Genomic DNA, 24,754 nt, shown 5'->3' with positions numbered 1-24,754 from the left:
CCTGTGTGATAAACACGAGAATGGTCTAAACTATGAGTTATGTCATATGCAGCACTTTTATCAAATTTGGCTTTGACTCTGTTTGCAATATGTCTGATTATTCTATTGCAAATTAATGTACTGAGCTGCACTGTCTAGTCAACATTGAACTTAGGTCAAGCGATGTCCTGCACTACTCTATTTCCAATGTGCAAGTTTCAACTTTGTTGACTTACATTTCTGCTCACATGTACATTCCAGTGAATGGTTTACATGACACCTTCATCAGCTAGGTGTGATTTTTTAAAAACAAAAAGAGTGTTCATGCAAAAATGCTTAGCCACCTTGAGCCGTCCCACGTCTTCACGTGGGAAACCTTGGAGGCCACGGTAGTGTTTTAAGTAGCGGATCAGTCTAATACTCTGACAAGCTTTTGGGCACCTGTTCACCTGGAATTGACATTAGTTTGCTAAAATAGTGAGTAGACCATTCGGGAGATTACTGTCTTTGAATTTGCATCTCAGGCCATTTTCAGTCCTGAATCAATGATATATGGGTACTCATAATTGAGCTTGAAGAAGTCCTAAGACTTAACCCCAAAGTGCCCAAAGCATGTAACAGCTGCGATGGCCGAGAGGTTAAGGCGTTGGACTCGAAATCCAATGGGGGTTCCCTGCGCAGGTTCGACTCCTGCTTGCAGCGTGATGGAATCAGATGTTTTTCTCCTGATGGCTTTGCTGGAAGAATAAATTCACAGTGTCATGTAGTTCTCCTTTTGCACATGCTTGCCATTCCATTTGCAACTTTGTGCCAGTGAAACTGTAGGAGTCCTAGGAATTGAAGCAGAAATAGCTGCTTTGTCGATAAGTTGTGATGACCCAGGGATTAATGTGTTGGTGTCAAGCTCCAATGTGCTCTCTTGCAGAATAGAGAATTTAGTTGCTTATTTGAAGTGATTTCTGCAGAGACATCATGCCACCAGTGTGGAGAGCTTGCACTCCCAGACTCTTTCCTGAACGATCTACCTGCCACATAGCAGTGTCTTGTTTCATGTAGTGGAGAAAGCACATCCTTCTTACCTCCGTGATGTCAAGGGCATGTAAAAACTCTTCAACTATTGGACAGTCATCTTAGCTCAGTGAAAATTCTGGAAGACTATTTCTCACATGCAAATTGCAGTGGTGTTTGCCTATGCTTTTCTTGTACCAGCATTCCAGGGACAGCACCATCTTTTCTCTTTAACTATAACACTTTATTTATTACACTGCTTACTCCAGTGCCCACCCACCAAAAGTCACTAACAAGATGATGTACTTGCAAGTAACAGCAGTAGTAGCAGCAGCATGACTCGTCTTCATTCTTCCAAAGTTCACACGTTACCCTGCTGCTGCGCTCCCTTCGTTTGCTTCCAGTAGCTGCACACATCAGATTTAAAATCTTGATGCTCACCTACAAAGCCAAAAATGGGCCAGCCCCTTGATACAGGGAGTCAGTGGTCAAAGCCCGATTCGTACCTCAAGTGCTTCAAACCTCAAGTATGGCTCGGCTTGAAATTCCATGCTCCAAGTCTCATGGAAGACGAGCATTGAGACTCTTTTCTGTCCTGGCCTACAGATGGTGAAATGAACTTCCACTTGCTGTCCTGACAGCAGAGTTCCTTGAAGTCTTCAACCACAGACTAAAGACCCATCTATTCATGGAATATTTATATGACAAATGACCCTGCTCCTATATTGACTAAGTAAATTAGCACTTATTGTAGGGTATTATTTATTATACTGATGTTGTCTAACAAACTTTAGTACTTATTGTTTATTGAACTTATCATTGTTTAAGATAGACCTTATGCATTTTGTACTTCTTGGCAATTGGTCAATTTTGGACAAGTGGAATAAACTTAAAAAAGAGATCAGGAAGAACTGGAAATACAAAATGGGGACATTTGGACAAACCATTTCCAAACTCTCTTCCAGACAGTAGAATCAAATGCAAATCTTCAACAAAATCCTATAAAGCAAAAACTGGAGGTGCTACAATTGGCTAATCAAAAACCATTAGACTTCTCAATTACTGAGCAGAAACTTCAGGAGAAAATTAACAAACTAAAATCAAAGAAGGCATGTGGGCCTGACAGTGTACTAAATAAAATGATAAACTTTTCAAGCTCTAAATTTCATTTGGCTATTCTAAAACTGTTTAACCTGAATGGAGGTTTTTTCCCTGAAATCTGAAACCAAGGATTAATAGCACCAATCTTTAAATCCGGAGATAAATTCGACACTAAGAATTACAGAGGCATCTGTGTGAACAGTAACCTAGGGAAGATAATGTGTAGTGTAGCATTTTAAATTCTAGATTTCTGAAATTCCTTACTAAACACAATATCCTGAGTAAAAGACAAATTGGATTTCAGCCAAATTACCACACCATTGCCTATATTTACCCCCTATATTATTATAATTATTATTATTGTTTATTGGTAATAGGAGTTGTTGTAGTTATATTATTGTTGTACTTACTATCATTGTTAGCAGTAATTTCTTCACAAAAGCTTTGGCACAATTGAATTGAACTGAATGTGTGTGTGTGTGTTCTCATAAAAAGTCCTCAAGTGTCCAGAACAACCTCTCAATCCCAGAACACCCTGAGCAAGAGAGACACAGAGAGAGGGAGAGGGAGAGGGAGAGAGAGAGAGAGAGAGAGAGAGAGAGAGAGAGAGAGAGAGAGAGAGAGAGAGAGAGAGAGAGAGAGAGAGAGAGAAAGAAAGGGAAGAGAGAAAATGGGGAGACAAATGAAGGGAGAGGGACAGAGAGGGAGAATGAAAGATGAAGAAGAATGGAAACAGAAACCGAGAGTTGATGGGTGATATTTTGTTGAGTGAATGAGAGAGTGAACTTAAGAGACTCAGAAAGATACCCGAAAGAGAAAAAGCAGGATTAGATGTGGGAGTCTATTGGATGATGGATGACGAGTAAGTGCAGTGGAGTCTGACACAGCTGGAAACAGCCCTCAAGCTCCATCCATTCCAACTCCAAACTTGGACAAATGTGGTCAAAATTGGAAAAAGATCTTAAGGCATTCTTGGCAACTTGCTTGTCGTAAATAGGAGCATTATTCCTGCTGTCATGGAAGCAAACTGCAACACTGCATGAATTCCATGCCTGTTAGTCTGGCTGAGATTGCTTCTAGTAGCAAGGAACCATTTATAAAAGTCTTACTGAACCCACTGACAAGCAGGGCTACCAAGGTCTGCACAAGGGCAGGTATGAGGAATCATTTTGGGAACACAAACTTTATAATAGGAACTAGAATAGATAAGAGTTTTGGAAGATCTGGCAACCCAAAACAAACTTTGATGTTTGTACCAGTGTGACAGTAATCCCGCCAGCTACTTGTACATCTGTATATCTTCCAGTCAACCTTTCAAAGAAAGAAAGTGAGGGATAAATATTATGCTGAATTTCCAAAACACTTATATTTGTCATGTTGTGAATACGATGTTACTTCTGTGCTTGGTGGAATAGAAGGTAACATGCCTGCATACAGGATATTAAAGTAAAGGGCTTGTGCGTGTGTGTGGCTGTCTGTGTGTGTGTGTGTGCGCGTGTGTGTGTGCGCGTGTGTGTGCGCGTGTGTGTGCGCGTGTGTGTGCGTGTGGCCATGTGTCTGTCTGTGTGTGTGTGCCGATGCCTAAAGTGTGACATTGACCATATGTACAGTGTTTATATCATCATACAGTAACAGTGATGAAAGCCAGTGTGTGTCACAGGGTGTCGACAAGTGAAAGATCCATTATGAAGAAGTTGGAGAAAAATCTGTTATTGCTTATTACAGCCTATTATATATAGATTGCAGGCAGTAATTATGGAAGAATAAGAGGATGAAGGAGTCCAACAGACAAGTAAAAGAACCCTTATAAAGAATTTGGGGGAAAAGGAAGAGAACAGGGCAGTACAGCGCTGCCTATACATGAAGTCTCAGTGAGAAAGAATGAAGCCCAACTCAGTGTCCTGATGTTCAGTGCTTATGACTCAATCACAGGCTATTAGCTTAGCATGGCAGGCCTGGTGAGGCTAATTCACTATAATAACTATAAAGCCCTGAAATTCATTTGTATTCTAAAATTTGTGAAATATTTTTCATAAAACATGTATGTGAAATTAACTAACTGTGCCTCTGAGTATTTCGTTCAGTTCTACATATAAGTGCCTTCACTGTCACGTGGTATTATGACATCACAGTCTAGCCCTATGAAGTCACTATGTGTGTAATAAAACTAAATAAAAATCTATGAATATAAATCTATAAATAGGGGTCATTTTGCAAGATGGTCATTAAAGAAGTTGTGAAGCGTTCATGCAGTTTGGAGCGTGTCTGATCTGAGGCAGGAACTTTCCCAAAGGTGAGTACACATAAATGAAGACAGACTGCTTGGAAATGTCTTGGCCTCGGACTAAAAGACATTTTGTGAAAGAGTCCAAGCGCTAAAAATCAGATTGTAGAAGAGGGAAAAGACCACGCCTGGATAAACTTGGTCATTGTCTAATTCTAACTCTCTCCAGCTAGCAGAAATTAGCCAGACTGTCATTAGCGATCCAGGTAGATGTACCACATGCATAAATAAACGCCAAAGAGTCAAGCTTATTTGAAGTCGTTTCGAGTAGGCTGTGTTGTTGTTGACTTAATTATGGATAAGCCGTTCACCCGGTGAGCTCGAGATTACAAGCCAAAAACCGACACGTCCACGTGCTAAAAACAAACCACGCGACTCTTGTGATCGTACGCGAACTTTCCGATTCGCACACTGCTGATGTGAGATTTTAGCACCGATCACAACCTGAGTTTCTCCTAAGAGCGGCATAAATGTTGGCCTATGTGGGAGCAGGTGTAAGGTGAGATTTCACAGCTCCCTTTTCTGTGGGAGCAGAGTTAAACTCTCCAACAGCAAGTGCGCGTGATGGCGACATCATATCAGCTTTACATGTTCAGCTAGAATAAAGCAGCGTGAGGCCTGATTCAGAGACTCAGGAGCACATTAGTCACGTAACTGTTGTTAAGCAGCTTTGTTTAGAGCTCAGCATGGTTTATATGAACAATATAATTTGTATGCAATTAGTAATAGTGCAGGTTGCTTAGCAATGGTCATACGTTCCAAGTTTTAAACGAACGCATGCATCGCTACTGGTCTTGGTGCAACAGGCTTAAACCTCTCTATGAAAAATGGTCTCAGTTTCTGCCAGTTTGGCAGTTAATCCCAGTTGGTGCACCAGCCCTGGGGACGAGCATGAGGACCGGGCATCCATTCAATTCAGCTGGCTCTCAAAGTCACGTCCTTGTGCACGAGCGTTTACTGAAAAGAAATCAAGTCGGACTGAAAGGTTCACGGAAGGTTTTACGGCCACATTTCTTAAGTCTGTCATGCACCATGTCACCCCCTCCACTCCGGATGGACATGCCAGTGCAGATCTAACTACACCTGCTACTTGGTACCTTCATTAACGCTCGTGTATAAAACCTCCTGGTCTGTGTTCCAGTTGCGAAGTCTCTTTCTGCACAGCGAGCGTGTCTGAACCTTGTTTACACTTTATGGCTTGTTTTCTTCTTTCAACCTATGCCTGATATTATGGTTCCCGCCTTTTCACCTGTAGTGGTTTGTATTGTTTAATCCAGTCTTTACTTTGTTCAATAAAGCCTTAAATTCCTTTTTATCTGTGTAACGATGAACGGTTGGAAGGTGAACGCACACGTGGAGAAGCGCAAGATTTATTAAGGGCTGATGCAGAATCATAATCACTACACCAGCCCAATGCCATAGAATACATGATACAAAGAGGCTGAGAGTACATGCTGAACAAAAGTAAACAACACAGATGAAGACAAAGTGGAAGGAGGCTAAAACAATAACACAAGCAATGACAAGAACACTTAACTAATACTGGCAATAGAAAACATGAGGCTTGGACTACGAACAGAGGCTGGGAATAATAATGAGCAGCAAATGAACAGTGCACAACACAGGGATTTCCAATGCTGTGCCCCATTATCTGAAAATGACCTTTGTGGTTTCCCTTGTTCCACAGGTTTTATTTGAACTGAAGTTTATGTGGAGTTTTGATGCAGTTATGAGTTGCATGCTGATAGTGATGGTTCAGTGTCTTCTGGCATGGACTACTATGTTTGCATTGCAAATCATTGGTGGTATCCTTTCACTGCTAGAAAAATTCGTAAGTGCTGTTAAAATCGTAAGTATAAATGAACGTTTGTGCTTTAAGCATAATATTTTTTAAGCTTATTGCAGTATTTTCCCCAGGATAGCTTTTTAGCCTAATGGCAATGGAGATAATGTTATTTAGCCTTTAATAATGAAGCTTTATTGAAGCTAATAATTTCTTTTAGTAAGTTGTCAAACATTGTTGTGACATTTTAAGAAAAAAGTCGCACACTCGATGTATATTGTGTGACGACTTTTTGTCGGTCTGAAAAGGAGAGGTTTTTATGACACCTAGTGGAAACTATTGTGCAGTTCCTGAGTAATTGTAGCTCCTATACATTTCGAAGAACAATGTGTTGTTGATGCTGTAAAATTGCTGTTCTGTGCATCTTGGTGTATGTGTGTTTATGCATGTATGTAAAAAGAATGCTAAATATTATGCACTTTTTTCATAGTGGGAAAGAGTCAAGTCCAGTTTCGCCACAGTGTTTCCACAACTACAGTGCACCGGGACTCCCTCATCCATCCTCCAAAAGCCTGGCAAGGCTGCGCTTAATGAGCCTAACTGCCTCCTGCTACCTGTGGGCACAGAAACCTCCAATCGCAGCTCTGACGTTGCCCGGAGTCGGCATACAAAGTTTGCATCTAGTAAGGAAAGCTTGCATGATAGATCGCTGCTGCCAGAGGTGAAGTATACGACTGCCAAGACAGGCAGAGCCCGCACACTGAATGAGGAGAGTGATGCAGCAGCTGATTTTGCAGTTGTGAGTAAATGTGTCATAAGCTATTTTCATACAGTAGTCATTTTATGCATAATCTCTACTATATGTTTTCTGTTTTTCTGTCTGGAGTTGGCATTCTCAAACCGTCCCATGCTTAATGCCATGGTAAACAGAATGAAGTAATTTGAATCAATGTCTGAATACATGTTAGAAAGTGTTATTATAATAGGAGGGGCTCATTGTTTGCTGTGGCTAAGATATGTCCACTCATAAGGCAGTGTCTTGTTGTTTTCATTCCTTCAGAGAGACTGGATTTCCCACGTTAAGATGAGAGTGGATGAATTGGAGGCAATAATTCTGATGGAAGAAGAGTATGAAGGAATCCATCAGACAAGAAAAGGAACAATTAAAAAGAACTTGGAGAATGTGGAGCTCAAAGATGAACTGAAGTCCCTGAAAGCTCAACTGGAGAAAGTAGGAACACCAAAATGAAACCTTCAGTTCCACTGCAGTCACATACAGTCAATGTCATACTATAGACAGAGGGTGATTTTAGACAGAAATAAGGAGATGTCTTATGCCTACAGCACAACTTCACAACTCGACGAGCAATGTGGTGTTGGTCGTGTCAGATTGCTTTTCTGTGTGTTAGTGTTTTTGCGCATGTGTGTAATAAGAATGCTAAATATTATGCACTTTTTCCGCAGTGGGAAAGAATCAGGTTCAACTTCCCTAGAGTGGTTACAACGCTGCATCCCACCAGGACTCCCCCATCCATCCTCCAAAAGCCAGGCAGGGCTGCTCTTAATTGCCCCCTGCGACCTGCAGCCACGGAAACCCCCAAGCGCCCCATTGCTGTTGCCCGGAGGCAGCACAAAAAGTTTGTGTCTAGTACACACGTCCCGTATTGCAGAACAGGGCTGACAGTAATTATGGAGGAGGATGAAGGAGTGACAGTGATTATGGAGGAAGAAGAGGATGAAAAAGTTCAGCAGACATGTGAAGGAGCCTATGAAAGGAAGTGGTGGAAAAATCTATGGAATGTCCTGATAAGGACTAAGAAATCTGAGGAAAATGCAAGAGAGAAAGAGAGAAAAGCAAAGGAAAAACAGCTGCAAAGGAAAATTAAGCACCATATTAAACAGGAAAAGGAACGGAAGAAAAGACGAAAGCGCCGGGAGAGGGAGCGTAGACTGTGCAGAATGATGGAGATGTTGAGGCTGAAAGGCTTCCAGAAAGAGCAGAAGCAGCAAACCAAAGGAAAACGTAAATCAAAACGTAAGGGAAAAGGATTTCTGCAGCGATTGTGGCTCTCTGTGAAAAGAAGATGAGGGCGCATTGGATTGGAACAATATACAAAAAGTACCACTTTTGTAATAGACCATAAACCCAAAACTAATAAAATCAATAATGAATCTGAGAAGGCTTGATGTTACAAAGAACACATGTTAACAGTGAAAGCAAGTCCATTCACAGCCACTTATGAAGAACATCTGTTTTCCCCAACACACAATCAGCTTCTTCAACCATGAAGTGATGGGAATCAGGAATCAGTTCCAAATTGTCCAATCCATCGGAATGATATGCCTCCAAGATGATCACTTCTTTTTAGCAATGCGAGGACGTTTTTCTGACAGTTGAGCATTGCAAAAATCTTGAGCGTCATGATGTCAAACCATGTCTGCGCTGCAGCAAACTTGCAACAAGGGGTGAGAGAGGGGAGGCCACCCCAATGCTGCTGCCAGGATTGAGGTTAAAATGGACAGGGGTCCCATCTGGGAGCAGCAGCCATAGAAACCCGTGTGGCACACGAGAGGTTGGACTTTCCTCTGGTTTCATGCATGATACTTACATCAGTTTATTCTCAACACACACAGAGCAAGAGACACTGAGACAGTGTGATGAAGAGGAGGAAGACTATGCTCAGATCATTATTATGATCATGTGGCATGGATTATAACATGAAGCCTCAATAAAGTCATTAATCTAAACCTGATGATGATGATGATGATGATGATGATGATGATGATGATAGTAATAATATTAATTATAATCATAGAACAAAAAAGTACACAGTCAAGTTATAAAACAGTAAAAACATAAGGATAAAGCACTGGATATTAAAATTATAAAACCTGCTAATACTGAGTGTACAATAGAAAACAGAAAAACTGAAAAAAAGTAGAGGGATCAAACTTTATGATATTAAAAAAAAAGTTTATGAACCATGTAATTTTCAGACTCCCCAACTGAGATGGATTATGCAGATCTTTGCCCTTCAGGGCTATTAGACTGAAACAGGTCAAAAGCATTTATGACAGGCCCCACCCCACCTCACCCCACACGCCCCATGCGCTCCACACGCCCCACATGATCAACACAATGCTGAGCTGGGATTTGACCTCACCATTAAGATTTGTATTCTAGTGTTCATCCTCTTCACTGGATGTTAAAAATAACCACTGGCTATATGCACAGTAAATGGGCAAAGTGTGACTTGTGTGTCACCTAGAGGATTTCTAATTCTTAATATTTTCTAAAACATTCCACCATTAATTATTAATCTTAAATAATGATATTCTTCCATTCCACTGAAATTTATATATAAATATTTTATAGTTAATTTTGATCACCTGGCAAAAAAGTGTATATACTCAGCAAAAACCATCACAAAGGCAAAGTTCCTTCAAAAATGATTCAGTCATCAAAATAGCTTTAAACAAAAATAAAACAGTAAAATAAAGACAAATACAACTTTTTGTAATTAATTAATAATCTGTCTATGTACATCCAGGTCTAAGCTCATTTGTGAACGATTTGCACTTGTTCACTTTAACATTAGTTATCTGAAATTATACAAGCTTATTTTTCCATCATTTAGGTTGCATTTGAGCTCTTCTAATACAAAACAAAAATGTAAAAAAACAAAACAACAAAAAAACGCCTTTGATTCTTGGGGTGTATAATGTGTCTTTTGATGCTGGAGATTAATTTTCAGTCATGCTCTACATTTCCTGATTCACTTGGGTAAATAAATAAATTCAACACTTTTCCACTATTTTCCACTAGGTGTCCTAGACATCTCCACAGTGTCCAAAAACCTCTCCAAATGCACACAAAGTCATCAGTCACTATACACTGAGTTTGCATGTTTATTTAGGCTAAAACATCACAGTAAGTTACTTTAGTAAGTTCCACAACAATTATAGCTTCATAGCATCATTGTTATTATGGGAAAATACTGTAATACTGTAAATGCTGTAATACTGTAAAGAAATAATAATCTTTCTCATTTATACTTACATTTTGTAGAAGGATTACGATTTTTTTCCAGCAGTGAATGGAAACACCCAGTGATTTGCGATGCAAACATTGTAGCTAGTCCATGCTAGAAGCACCCAGACAACTCCACATAAACTTGGCGATCAAATCATTCTTACGGCTGAATGCGTTTTGCCAAACAGCGTCAAACGCATGCGCAACACTTTGTCTGCTTACAATGCGGAAGCTGGTTGACAGTAGTCTAAGTGTTCACTATTTGTTGAAACAGCTGCCAATCATGATGTTTGCCACTGAAAACGCTTGTGAAGTAATATTAAAGTTCCCCTCCCCTTCACACCTCCGTGAGAATTGCTTTCACTCAAAGACAATGGCACTGCAATGGCCAATAGAAATCAATATATTGATGAAAGCCAGTGTGTGTCATGGTGTGATGTCACATGGAGTGATGTCAGTGTTGTGGCCATGTGCTTCAAACAGTGTCACTAAAGGTCTCAGGCTTTTGTTGTTCTACCTCACTAAGAATTTTTTGTTCTAGCTGCAAGCTAACGGTGCTTTAACCTACCTATGCTTTAGTTATCTTGAAATAATTGAGGTTCATCGCTAGAGGGTGCTGTTCATTTTTATGACCACAGCTTTCTTTTAATTATATTTTATTATGGAAGAAGTTGTAACATTTACTGGGAGGTGCATGGCAGAGCGAGACATACTTGCTGTGGGCTTGTTTGCTGACCCCTCAGTGAAATTAAATGTGGTTGCTGAAGTTCATATAGTGTGGAAAATAGAAGGAAACGTCAGTGCCCGAGATATATTTGCAGTATATTTGACAAACTAAATTACATAAATTTGAATTGGGATTTTCATATTTGACACACCACTGAAACATACTTGAAGTGAGATTTTCATTCCATTTGCAATATATTTGACACACCACTGAAACATACTTGAAGTGGGATTTTCATCCCATTTGCAATATATTTGACACACTAAATGACATACTTGCATTGGGATTTTCATGCCATTTGCAGTATATTTGACACACTCAATGACATATACCTGAATTGGGATTTTCATCCAATTTGCAGTATATTTGATACACTAAATGACATATTTGAATTGGTATTTTGACACACCACTGAAACATACTTGAAGTGGGATTTCCATCCCATTTGCAATATATTTGATACACCACTGAAACATACTTGAAGTGGGATTTTCATCCCCATTGATGTATATTTGACACACCAAATGACATATATTTGAATTGGGATTTTCATCCCATTTTCAGTATATTTGACCACCAGTATATTTGACCACAGTATATTTGTTGTTCCACCACAGCTGACTTTACTACTTCACACAAATGGTACTAAAAAATGTGTCGGTAATGGGTACGGAAGCACAACCCAGTTCTGGTCCCGTAGTTCTTCCACCCTACAAAGTCTAGTTGCAAGTCTAATCTAATGTGAACGATACAGCATAGCCACTGCATTGACAGCATATTTTAAATAGCCTGTGAAAAAAAAAATCCTAAATCTTGCACACTAATACTTTCAGGTCGCAACAACAATCTTGCTGGCTATAATATTGGCCGTGACCAGATGGAGCATTCCATGTGTTGCCAATGATTCAGCAAAACACACTTTTTAAAAACCACTCAGGAAGCCTGCATGCCAACCCTTTAACATAACTCCACCAAACTCGCTGGCTATAAACTAGACCTTGGTCAGAGAGAGCTCACTGACGTTCTTAGCCTGTGAAAAACACATTGGCAATGACATGGCAAAATTAACTTTTTAGAAAACCGACAATGTATGTGCAGCAATGATTAAAAATCACTGATGGAGCCTGCGCACCAGCCCTTTAAATAGCTCTTTGGGTCACCGCAGTCGTTAGATGCTTCCAGTTATACCACCTAAAAAAGGATTGAACAAAGAAAATCGCTACTGTAAACATTGACATAGATAACAAACAGCACAAAATCACACATTCCAATAACTTTGATCTGATATCGCATAGGTTTGTAGAGAATAGTCCCACTTGTAATATTATAAACCTTGGGCATTCCAAACAGTAAAAAAAATTACAAATCATGCAACCCTGAACAAATGTTAACCAAATTTAAACATACAACAATGCAGTAGAAAAAAAAAGGTTCTTTAACAAGGAGATTTTCACCAAAGAAGAAGCCATTCTTACTTCCTAGTGTGCTTCTTTTGAATATGTAGAACACAGATTACCTAAAACAATGTCACAGTGTTGAAAATGATAAAGTTGTGAAATGCCTGCAAAATGGGTTCAGCGCAACCTGCTGGTCAGAAAGTCTCCAGCCCCTTATATAGAGCAGAGCGAGACATAGCTGCTTTGGGTAGGTTCATATCCACGTCATATCCCAAGGTTTGTCTCATTATTTATTATGTTGAGTCTCATCTTTTGTGGTGGATTTCACCAATTATTTCTAATGTGGATACATTAGTATATCATTATAAGCAATCTGAGATGTAAAGCTAAGTGAATCACACATGCAGAATTTCTAACAATAACCTGTTTTGTATAGGCTGGCTAGCTGACCATTCAGTGAAATTAAATGTGGTTGCTGAACTTGTTGCAGGTGGGTCAATTTAATTTGACTTAATTGTGTTTCATTTTTAATTCAGCCACGTTCCATGACGCATAAACTAATCTGAGAATATTTTGTTCTAGCTGCAAGATAGCGCTGACTTATCCTAGCTATACTTTATATTTATCTTAAAATAATTGAGGTTCATCGCTAGAGGGTGCTGTTATTTATATGTTTTTTTGGATTATTGATCAGGTAAAAACTAAAATGGATGAGGTGGACTTTTTCTATGTAGCATATGGAATTTGAGTATATGAGTGAATGCTACTATGTAAATGTATAAGAATATGTAGATAAGATTATTATGAGATCATCCTTTATAATCAAACAAACAACTACACTATATGATTGTATTAAACAGCTACATGCAAAATCATCCTGGCTGACGAGGTTTTTCCACAATAATGGCTATTAGAATTGTCTAAAAAATTTGTTTCTGTAACAGATAGACTGAGTCAAGGATGCACGTGACAAACCATTTTTCTGTTATCCAAAAACAATCAGAAAACATGGGTTCATGTACATTACCTTACTGATGTATATTTTAAAAGTATTCCAATACACAGATTAAATTTTAGTAACTGATAAATATATTTGACCTATGGATGTGTACTAGAAAATAAGAATCGTGACAAAACAAACCGATAGGTTATTGGCGCATGTATTTCATTTGAGGTGGTGTTGTATTCAGGATATGGAGTCAATCTGACTCAGATGAGGAGTGGAACTCTGTAGCCCAGGTAGTTGTTCCAGCATCATACCAAATACACATATTATCACTAGCACATGACCATCCCCTGTCTGGACACCTAGGTATCAGAAAAAAGACAAAACAACAAATTCTACAACATTTCTTTTGGCCATCGATTAGAAGTGATGTTGGACACTGCCGTTCATGCCTTACATGCAGTGAAAACCAAATCAGGTCATTCCGTCTGTTCCTCTGTGCCCCATTCCAGCAGTTGGTGAGCCCTTTGAAAAGGTGTTGGTTGATTGTGTGGGCCCTTTGCCAAAGACCCGTTCTGGTCATTGCTACCTATTGACTATAATGTGTGCTGCCACCATGTACCCTGAGGCTATTCCCCTTCGATCCCTAAAATCGAAGAGCTGTTATTAAATTCTGCACTACCTTTGGATTGCCCAAAGTTATACAATCTGACCAAGGCATGAACTTTATGTTACACCTGTTCTCCAAGATGACAATTGAACTTGGTATACAGCACCAATTCTCCAGTGGGGAAAGCTTGCACTCCCAGACCCTTTCCTGAACGATCTACCTGCCACATAGCAGTGTCTTGTTTCATGTAGTGGAGAAAGCACATCCTTCTTACCTGCGTGATGTCAAGGGCATGTAAAAACTTCTCTTCCATGTCGTGTACCAGCATTCCAGGGACAGCACCATATTTTCTCTTTAACTATAACTATAACACTTTAGCTATTACACTGTTCACTCCAGTGCCCACCCACCACAAGTCACTAACAAGATGATGTACTTGCAAGTAACAGCAGTAGTAGCAGCAGCATGACTCGTCTTCAATCTTCCAAAGTTCACACGTGTTACCCTGCTGCTGCGCTCCCTTCGTTTGCTTCCAGTAGCTGCACACATCAGATTTAAAATCTTGATGCTCCCCTACAAAGCCAAAAATGGGCCAGGCCCTTGATATATTGAGTCAGTGGTCAAAGCCCAATTCATACCTCAAGGGCCTTGAACCTCAAGTATGGCTCGGCTTGAAATTCCATGCTCCAAGTCTCATGGAAGACAAGCATTGAGACTCACAGATGGTGAAATGAACTTCCACTTGCTGTCCTGACAGCAGAGTTCCTTGCAGTCTTCAAACACAGACTAAAGACCCATCTATTCATGGAATCTGACAAATGACCCTGCTCCTATATTGAATAACTAAATTAACACTTATTGTAGGGTATTATTTATTACACTGATGTTGTCTAACAAACTTTAGTCCTTATGCATTTTGTACTTCTAGGTAACAGCAGTGATCCTTTTATTTCTACAGTATTCTAGATCATTGGGATATTGGACTCTAACCTACTGTAATGGCTAGGGTGTATTCTATGAGTAAATGATAAAACCCTTTTGTAAGTCACACTGGATAAAAGTGTCTGCTAAATGCCTTAAATGTAAATTGTAAATGTAACAAATACATCTCAAGACTTGACACTGTAGTCCCGAGACAAGTCAAGAGTGAAAATGTACAATCCAAAGTCAAGATGGACAGTTACCAAGCACTACCCTTCACGTAATTGTCAAGTCACCATGTTTAATGTCGTTACAATATTTGACACCAGCAAAACATTTGATGTAGTTTATGAAATTGACAAAATCTTTTTATGCTCTTCAGTCTTGGCCTTGATGGTATGCATGTTTTGTCATGTCTGTTTAGAGATAATGTCGCCACTGGGCACCAAATTCTCTCCCAGGTGCTTTATCAAATTATTGATCCACAATGTGCTAGTGTCTTGATTCATCTATGTAGAAAAATCAAGAGCAACTGTGGGTGTAGGATTCGATGTTATCATTCCTACAAAGGGTGCCAAGTCACCAGTTTGTCTGCAGTGCACTAAGAATAGGAAGACTCCCTGTCGGGGAATCAACCCAAGAATTTCTGCCTGAGAGGCGGAGATACTATTTACTATACTAACAAGGACAGATGCACGTGTGTTAAAAGAAACTGACTGAGATGTACGCATCCCACAGGTTTTGAAGTATTTTGGATCAGTGCACCTACAACAGAAAGTTTTTTAAACAAATTCTGGTGATGTTGACCCAGTCTTCATTTTCCTCTTTTAACAATGTCGGTGTGCTGGCTTATGATTTGTATTTCTTTTTGAATTCTTGTAAAAATGCAAAATATTCAAAGCATTTTGGCTATCCCTGTGTGATAAACACGAGAATGGTCTAAACTATGAGTTATGTCATATGCAGCACTTTTATCAAATTTGGCTTTGACTCTGTTTGCAATATGTCTGATTATTCTATTGCAAATTAATGTACTGAGCTGCACTGTCTAGTCAACATTGAACTTAGGTCAAGCGATGTCCTGCACTACTCTATTTCCAATGTGCAAGTTTCAACTTTGTTGACTTACATTTCTGCTCACATGTACATTCCAGTGAATGGTTTACATGACACCTTCATCAGCTAGGTGTGATTTTTTAAAAACAAAAAGAGTGTTCATGCAAAAATGCTTAGCCACCTTGAGCCGTCCCACGTCTTCACGTGGGAAACCTTGGAGGCCACGGTAGTGTTTTAAGTAGCGGATCAGTCTAATACTCTGACAAGCTTTTGGGCACCTGTTCACCTGGAATTGACATTAGTTTGCTAAAATAGTGAGTAGACCATTCGGGAGATTACTGTCTTTGAATTTGCATCTCAGGCCATTTTCAGTCCTGAATCAATGATATATGGGTACTCATAATTGAGCTTGAAGAAGTCCTAAGACTTAACCCCAAAGTGCCCAAAGCATGTAACAGCTGCGATGGCCGAGAGGTTAAGGCGTTGGACTCGAAATCCAATGGGGGTTCCCTGCGCTGGTTCGACTCCTGCTTGCAGCGTGATGGAATCAGATGTTTTTCTCCTGATGGCTTTGCTGGAAGAATAAATTCACAGTGTCATGTAGTTCTCCTTTTGCACATGCTTGCCATTCCATTTGCAACTTTGTGCCAGTGAAACTGTAGGAGTCCTAGGAATTGAAGCAGAAATAGCTGCTTTGTCGATAAGTTGTGATGACCCAGGGATTAATGTGTTGGTGTCAAGCTCCAATGTGCTCTGTTGCAGAATAGAGAATTTAGTTGCTTATTTGAAGTGATTTCTGCAGAGACATCATGCCACCAGTGTGGAGAGCTTGCACTCCCAGACCCTTTCCTGAACGATCTACCTGCCACATAGCAGTGTCTTGTTTCATGTAGTGGAGAAAGCACATCCTTCTTACCTCCGTGATGTCAAGGGCATGTAAAAACTCTTCAACTATTGGACAGTCATCTTAGCTCAGTGAAAATTCTGGAAGACTATTTCTCACATGCAAATTGCAGTGGTGTTTGCCTATGCTTTTCTTGTACCAGCATTCCAGGGACAGCACCATCTTTTCTCTTTAACTATAACACTTTATTTATTACACTGTTTACTCCAGTGCCCACCCACCAAAAGTCACTAACAAGATGATGTACTTGCAAGTAACAGCAGTAGTAGCAGCAGCATGACTCGTCTTCATTCTTCCAAAGTTCACACGTTACCCTGCTGCTGCGCTCCCTTCGTTTGCTTCCAGTAGCTGCACACATCAGATTTAAAATCTTGATGCTCACCTACAAAGCCAAAAATGGGCCAGCCCCTTGATACAGGGAGTCAATGGTCAAAGCCCGATTCGTACCTCAAGTGCTTCAAACCTCAAGTATGGCTCGGCTTGAAATTCCATGCTCCAAGTCTCATGGAAGACGAGCATTGAGACTCTTTTCTGTCCTGGCTCACAGATGGTGAAATGAACTTCCACTTGCTGTCCTGACAGCAGAGTTCCTTGAAGTCTTCAACCACAGACTAAAGACCCATCTATTCATGGAATATTTATATGACAAATGACCCTGCTCCTATATTGACTAAGTAAATTAGCACTTATTGTAGGGTATTATTTATTATACTGATGTTGTCTAACAAACTTTAGTACTTATTGTTTATTGAACTTATCATTGTTTAAGATAGACCTTATGCATTTTGTACTTCTTGGCAATTGGTCAATTTTGGACAAGTGGAATAAACTTAAAAAAGAGATCAGGAAGAACTGGAAATACAAAATGGGGACATTTGGACAAACCATTTCCAAACTCTCTTCCAGACAGTAGAATCAAATGCAAATCTTCAACAAAATCCTATAAAGCAAAAACTGGAGGTGCTACAATTGGCTAATCAAAAACCATTAGACTTCTCAATTACTGAGCAGAAACTTCAGGAGAAAATTAACAAACTAAAATCAAAGAAGACATGTGGGCCTGACAGTGTACTAAATAAAATGATAAACTTTTCAAGCTCTAAATTTCATTTGGCTATTCTAAAACTGTTTAACCTGAATGGAGGTTTTTTCCCTGAAATCTGAAACCAAGGATTAATAGCACCAATCTTTAAATCCGGAGATAAATTCGACACTAAGAATTACAGAGGCATCTGTGTGAACAGTAACCTAGGGAAGATAATGTGTAGTGTAGCATTTTAAATTCTAGATTTCTGAAATTCCTTACTAAACACAATATCCTGAGTAAAAGACAAATTGGATTTCAGCCAAATTACCACACCATTGCCTATATTTACCCCCTATATTATTATAATTATTATTATTGTTTATTGGTAATAGGAGTTGTTGTAGTTATATTATTGTTGTACTTACTATCATTGATAGCAGTAATTTCTTCACTAAAGCTTTGGCACAATTGAATTGAACTGAATGTGTGTGTGTGTGTTCTCATAAAAAGTCCTCAAGTGTCCAGAACAACCTCTCAATCCCAGAACACCCTGAGCAAGAGAGACACAGAGAGAGGGAGAGGGAGAGGGAGAGGGAGAGAGAGAGAGAGAGAGAGAGAGAGAGAGAGAGAGAGAGAGAGAGAGAGAGAGAGAGAAAGAGAAAGAAAGGGAAGAGAGAAAATGGGGAGACAAATGAAGGGAGAGGGACAGAGAGGGAGAATGAAAGATGAAGAAGAATGGAAACAGAAACCAAGAGTTGATGGGTGATATTTTGTTGAGTGAATGAGAGAGTGAACTTAAGAGACTCAGAAAGATACCCGAAAGAGAAAAAGCAGGATTAGATGTGGGAGTCTATTGGATGATGGATGACGAGTAAGGGCAGTGGAGTCTGACACAGCTGGAAACAGCCCTCAAGCTCCATCCATTCCAACTCCAAACTTGGACAAATGTGGTCAAAATTGGAAAAAGATCTTAAGGCATTCTTGGCAATTTGCTTGTCGTAAATAGGAGCATTATTCCTGCTGTCATGGAAGCAAATTGCAACACTGCATGAATTCCATGCCTGTTAGTCTGGCTGAGATTGCTTCTAGTAGCAAGGAACCATTTATAAAAGTCTTACTGAACCCACTGACAAGCAGGGCTACCAAGGTCTGCACAAGGGCAGGTATGAGGAATCATTTTGGGAACACAAACTTTATAATAGGAACTAGAATAGATAAGACTTTTGGAAGATCTGGCAACCCAAAACAAACTTTGATGTTTGTACCAGTGTGACAGTAATCCCCCCCAGCTACTTGTACATCTGCATATCTTCCAGTCTACCTTTCAAAGAAAGAAAGTGAGGGATAAATATTTTGCTGAATTTCCAAAGCACTTATATTTGTCATGTTGTGAATACGATGTTACTTCTGTGCTTGGTGGAATAGAAGGTAACATGCCTGCATACAGGATATTAAAGTAAAGGGCTTGTGCATGTGTGTGGCTGTGTGTGTGTGTGTGTGTGTGTGTGTGTGCGCGTGTGTGTGCGTGTGGCCATGTGTCTGTCTGTGTGTGTGTGCCCATGCCTAAAGTGTGACATTGACCATATGTACAGTGTTTATATCATCATACAGTAACAGTGATGAAAGCCAGTGTGTGTCACAGGGTGTCGACAAGTGAAAGATCCATTATGAAGAAGTTGGAGAAAAATCTGTTATTGCTTATTACAGCCTATTATATATAGATTGCAGGCAGTAATTATGGAAGAATAAGAGGATGAAGGAGTCCAACAGACAAGTAAAAGAACCCTTATAAAGAAGTTGGGGGAAAAGGAAGAGAACGGGGCAGTACAGCGCTGCCTATACATGAAGTCTCAGTGAGAGAGAATGAAGCCCAACTCAGTGTCCTGATGTTCAGTGCTTACGACTCAAACACAGGCTATTATCTTAGCCTGGTGAGGCTAATTCACTATAATAACTATAAAGCCCTGAAATTCATTTGTATTCTAAAATTTGTGAAATATTTTTCATAAAACATGTATGTGAAATTAACTAACTGTGCCTCTGAGTATTTCGTTCAGTTCTACATATAAGTGCCTTCACTGTCACGTGGTATTATGGCATCACAGTCTAGCCCTATGACGTCACTATGTGTGTAATAAAACTAAATATAAATCTATGAATATAAATCTATAAATAGGGGTCATTTTGCAAGATGGTCATTAAAGAAGTTGTGAAGCGTTCATGCAGTTTGGAGCGTGTCTGATCTGAGGCAGGAACTTTCCCAAAGGTGAGTACACATAAATGAAGACAGACTGCTTGGAAATGTCTTGGCCTCGGACTAAAAGACATTTTGTGAAAGAGTCCAAGCGCTAAAAATCAGATTGTAGAAGAGGGAAAAGACCATGGCTGGATAAACTTGGTCATTGTCTAATTCTAACTCTCTCTCCAGCTAGCAGAAATTAGCCAGACTGTCATTAGCGATCCAGGTAGATGTACCACATGCATAAATAAACGGCAAAGAGTCAAGCTTATTTGAAGTCGTTTCGAGTAGGCTGTGTTGTTGTTGACTTAATTATGGATAAGCCGTTCACCCGGTGAGCTCGAGATTACAAGCCAAAAACCGACACGTCCACGTGCTAAAAACAAACCACGCGACTCTTGTGATCGTACGCGAACTTTCCGATTCGCACACTGCTGATGTGAGATTTTAGCACCGATCACAACCTGCGTTTCTCCTAAGAGCGGCATAAATGTTGGCCTATGTGGGAGCAGGTGTAAGGTGAGGTTTCACAGCTCCCTTTTCAGTGGGAACAGAGTTAAACTCTCCAACAGCAGGTGCGCGTGATGGCGACATCATATCAGCTTTACATGTTCAGCTAGAATAAAGCAACGTGAGGCCTGATTCAGAGACTCGGGAGCACATTAGTCACGTAACTGTTGTTAAGCAGCTTTGTTTAGAACTCAGCATGGTTTATATGAACAATATAATTTGTTTATATGAGAGATGCAATTAGTAATAGTGCAGGTTGCTTAGCAATGGTCATACGTTCCAAGTTTTAAACGAGCGCATGCATCGCTACTGGTCTTGGTGCAACAGGCTTAAACCTCTCTATGAAAAATGGTCTCAGTTTCCGCCAGTTTGGCAGTTAATCCCAGTTGGTGCACCAGCCCTGGGGACGAGCATGAGGACCGGGCAGCCATTCAATTCAGCTGGCTCTCAAAGTCACGTCCTTGTGCACGAGCGTTTACTGAAAAGAAATCAAGTCGGACTGAAAGGTTCACGGAAGGTTTTACGGCCACATTTCTTAAGTCTGTCATGCACCATGTCACCCCCTCCACTCCGGATGGACATGCCAGTGCCTGCAGATCTAACTACACCTGCTACTTGGTACCTTCATTAACGCGCGTGTATAAAACCTCCTGGTCTGTGTTCCAGTTGCGAAGTCTCTTTCTGCACAGCGAGCGTGTCTGAACCTTGTTTACACTTTATGGCTTGTTTTCTTCTTTCAACCTATGCCTGATATTATGGTTCCTGCCTTTTCACCTGTAGTGGGTGGATTGTTTAATCCAGTCTTTACTTTGTTCAATAAAGCCTTAAATTCCTTTTTATCTGTGTAACGATGAACGGTTGGAAGGTGAACGCATACGTGGAGAAGCGCAAGATTTATTAAGGGCTGATGCAGAATCATAATCACTACACCAGCCCAATGCCATAGAATACATGATACAAAGAGGCTGAGAGAACATGCTGAACAAAAGTAAACAACACAGATGAAGACAAAGTGGAAGGAGGCTAAAACAATAACACAAGCAATGACAAGAACACTTAACTAATACTGGCAATAGAAAACATGAGACTTGGACTACGAACAGAGGCTGGGAATAATAATGAGCAGCAAATGAACAGTGCACAACACAGGGATTTCCAATGCTTTGCCCCATTATCTGAAAATGACCTTTGTGGTTTCCCTTGTTCCACAGGTTTTATTTGAACTGAAGTTTATGTGGAGTTTTGATGCAGTTATGAGTTGCATGCTGATAGTGATGGTTCAGTGTCTTCTGGCATGGACTACTATGTTTGCATTGCAAATCATTGGTGGTATCCTTTCACTGCTAGAAAAATTCGTAAGTGCTGTTAAAATCGTAAGTATAAATGAACGTTTGTGCATTAAAGAAAGCATAATATTTTTTAAGCTTATTGCAGTATTTTCCCCAGGATAGCTTTTTAGCCTAATGGCAATGGAGATAATGTTATTTAGCCTTTAATAATGAAGCTTTATTGAAGCTAATAATTTATTTTAGTAAGTTGTCAAACATTGTTGTGACATTTTAGGAAAAAAGTCGCACACTCGATGTATATTGTCTGACGACTTTTTGTCGGTCTGAAAAGGAGAGGTTTTTTTTACACCTAGTGGAAACTATTGTGCAGTTCCTGAGTAATTGTAGCTCCTATACATTTCGAAGAACAATGTGTTGTTGATGCTGTAAAATTGCTGTTCTGTGCATCTTGGTGTATGTGTGTTTATGCATGTATGTAAAAAGAATGCTAAATATTATGCACTTTTTTCATAGTGGGAAAGAGTCAAGTCCAGTTTCGCCACAGTGTTTCCACAACTACAGCGCACCGGGACTCCCTCATCCATCCTCCAAAAGCCTGGCAAGGCTGCGCTTAATGAGCCTAACTGCCTCCTGCTACCTGTGGGCACGGAAACCTCCAATCGCAGCTCTGACATTGCCCGGAGTCCGCATACAAAGTTTGCATCTAGTAAGGAAAGCTTGCATGATAGATCGCTGCTGCCAGAGGTGAAGTATACGACTGCCAAGACAGGCAGAGCCCGCACACTGAATGAGGAGAGTGATGCAGCAGCTGATTTTGCAGTTGTGAGTAAATGTGTCATAAGCTATTTTCATACAGTAGTCATTTTATGCATAATCTCTACTATATGTTTTCTGTTTTTCTGTCTGGAGTTGGCATTCTCAAACCGTCCCATGCTTAATGCCATGGTAAACAGAATGAAGTAATTTGAATCAATGTCTGAATACATGTTAGAAAGTGTTATTATAATAGGAGGGGCTCATTGTTTGCTGTGGCTAAGATATGTCCACTCATAAGGCAGTGTCTTGTTGTTTTCATTCCTTCAGAGAGACTGGATTTCCCACGTTAAGATGAGAGTGGATGAATTGGAGGCAATAATTCTGATGGAAGAAGAGTATGAAGGAGTCCATCAGACAAGAAAAGGAACAATTAAAAAGAACTTGGAGAATGTGGAGCTCAAAGATGAACTGAAGTCCCTGAAAGCTCAAATGGAGAAAGTAGGAACACCAAAATGAAACCTTCAGTTCCACTGCAGTCACATACAGTCAATGTCATACTATAGACAGAGGGTGATTTTAGACAGAAATAAGGAGATGTCTTATGCCTACAGCACAACTTCACAACTCGACGAGCAATGTGGTGTTGGTCATGTCAGATTGCTTTTCTGTGTGTTAGTGTTTTTGCGCATGTGTGTAATAAGAATGCTAAATATTATGCACTTTTTCCACAGTGGGAAAGAATCAGGTTCAACTTCCCTAGAGTGGTTACAACGCTGCATCCCACCAGGACTCCCCCATCCATCCTCCAAAAGCCAGGCAGGGCTGCTCTTAATTGCCCCCTGCGACCTGCAGCCACGGAAACCCCCAAGCGCCCCATTGCTGTTGCCCGGAGGCAGCACAAAAAGTTTGTGTCTAGTACACACGTCCCGTATTGCAGAACAGGGCTGACAGTAATTATGGAGGAGGATGAAGGAGTGACAGTGATTATGGAGGAAGAAGAGGATGAAAAAGTTCAGCAGACATGTGAAGGAACCTATGAAAGGAAGTGGTGGAAAAATCTATGGAATGTCCTGATAAGGACTAAGAAATCTGAGGAAAATGCAAGAGAGAAAGAGAGAAAAGCAAAGGAAAAACAGCTGCAAAGGAAAATTAAGCACCATATTAAACAGGAAAAGGAACGGAAGAAAAGACGAAAGCGCCGGGAGAGGGAGCGTAGACTGTGCAGAATGATGGAGATGTTGAGGCTGAAAGGCTTCCAGAAAGAGCAGAAGCAGCAAACCAAAGGAAAACGTAAATCAAAACGTAAGGGAAAAGGATTTCTGCAGCGATTGTGGCTCTCTGTGAAAAGAAGATGAGGGCGCATTGGATTGGAACAATATACAAAAAGTACCACTTTTGTAATAGACCATAAACCCAAAACTAATAAAATCAATAATGAATCTGAGAAGGCTTGATGTTACAAAGAACACATGTTAACAGTGAAAGCAAGTCCATTCACAGCCACTTATGAAGAACATCTGTTTTCCCCAACACACAATCAGCTTCTTCAACCATGAAGTGATGGGAATCAGGAATCAGTTCCAAATTGTCCGATCCATCGAAATGATATGCCTCCAAGATGATCACTTCTTTTTAGCAATGCGAGGACGTTTTTCTGACAGTTGAGCATTGCAAAAATCTTGAGCGTCATGATGTCAAACCATGTCTGCGCTGCAGCAAACTTGCAACAAGGGGTGAGAGAGGGGAGGCCACCCCAATGCTGCTGCCAGGATTGAGGTTAAAATGGACAGGGGTCCCATCTGGGAGCAGCAGCCATAGAAACCCGTGTGGCACACGAGAGGTTGGACTTTCCTCTGGTTTCATGCATGATACTTACATCAGTTTATTCTCAACACACACAGAGCAAGAGACACTGAGACAGTGTGATGAAGAGGAGGAAGACTATGCTCAGATCATTATTATGATCATGTGGCATGGATTATAACATGAAGCCTCAATAAAGTCATTAATCTAAACCTGATGATAATGATGATGATGATGATGATGATGATGATAGTAATAATATTAATTATAATCATAGAACAAAAAAGTACACAGTCAAGTTATAAAACAGTAAAAACATAAGGATAAAGCACTGGATATTAAAATTATAAAACCTGCTAATACTGAGTGTACAATAGAAAA

General features: G+C 40.1%; 2 non-coding genes across 2 annotated transcripts; both read left to right on the top strand.

Annotated features, from left to right (window-relative positions):
* Nucleotides 1-599: 599 nt before the first annotated feature.
* trnas-cga (transfer RNA serine (anticodon CGA)) lies at nucleotides 600-681 on the top strand. Its single transcript has one exon. It is a non-coding gene; the product is annotated as a tRNA-Ser (tRNA).
* A 15,621-nt stretch (nucleotides 682-16,302) lies between these two features.
* trnas-cga (transfer RNA serine (anticodon CGA)) lies at nucleotides 16,303-16,384 on the top strand. Its single transcript has one exon. It is a non-coding gene; the product is annotated as a tRNA-Ser (tRNA).
* The last annotated feature ends 8,370 nt before the right edge of the window (nucleotides 16,385-24,754 follow it).

Source organism: Electrophorus electricus, chromosome 15, assembly GCF_041902795.1.
Source record: "Electrophorus electricus isolate QZ-2024a chromosome 15, ASM4190279v1, whole genome shotgun sequence".
NCBI lineage: Eukaryota > Metazoa > Chordata > Actinopteri > Gymnotiformes > Gymnotidae > Electrophorus > Electrophorus electricus.
The sequence above is the reverse complement of the archived record's forward strand: the minus strand, read 5'-3'. Positions and strand labels throughout refer to the sequence as shown.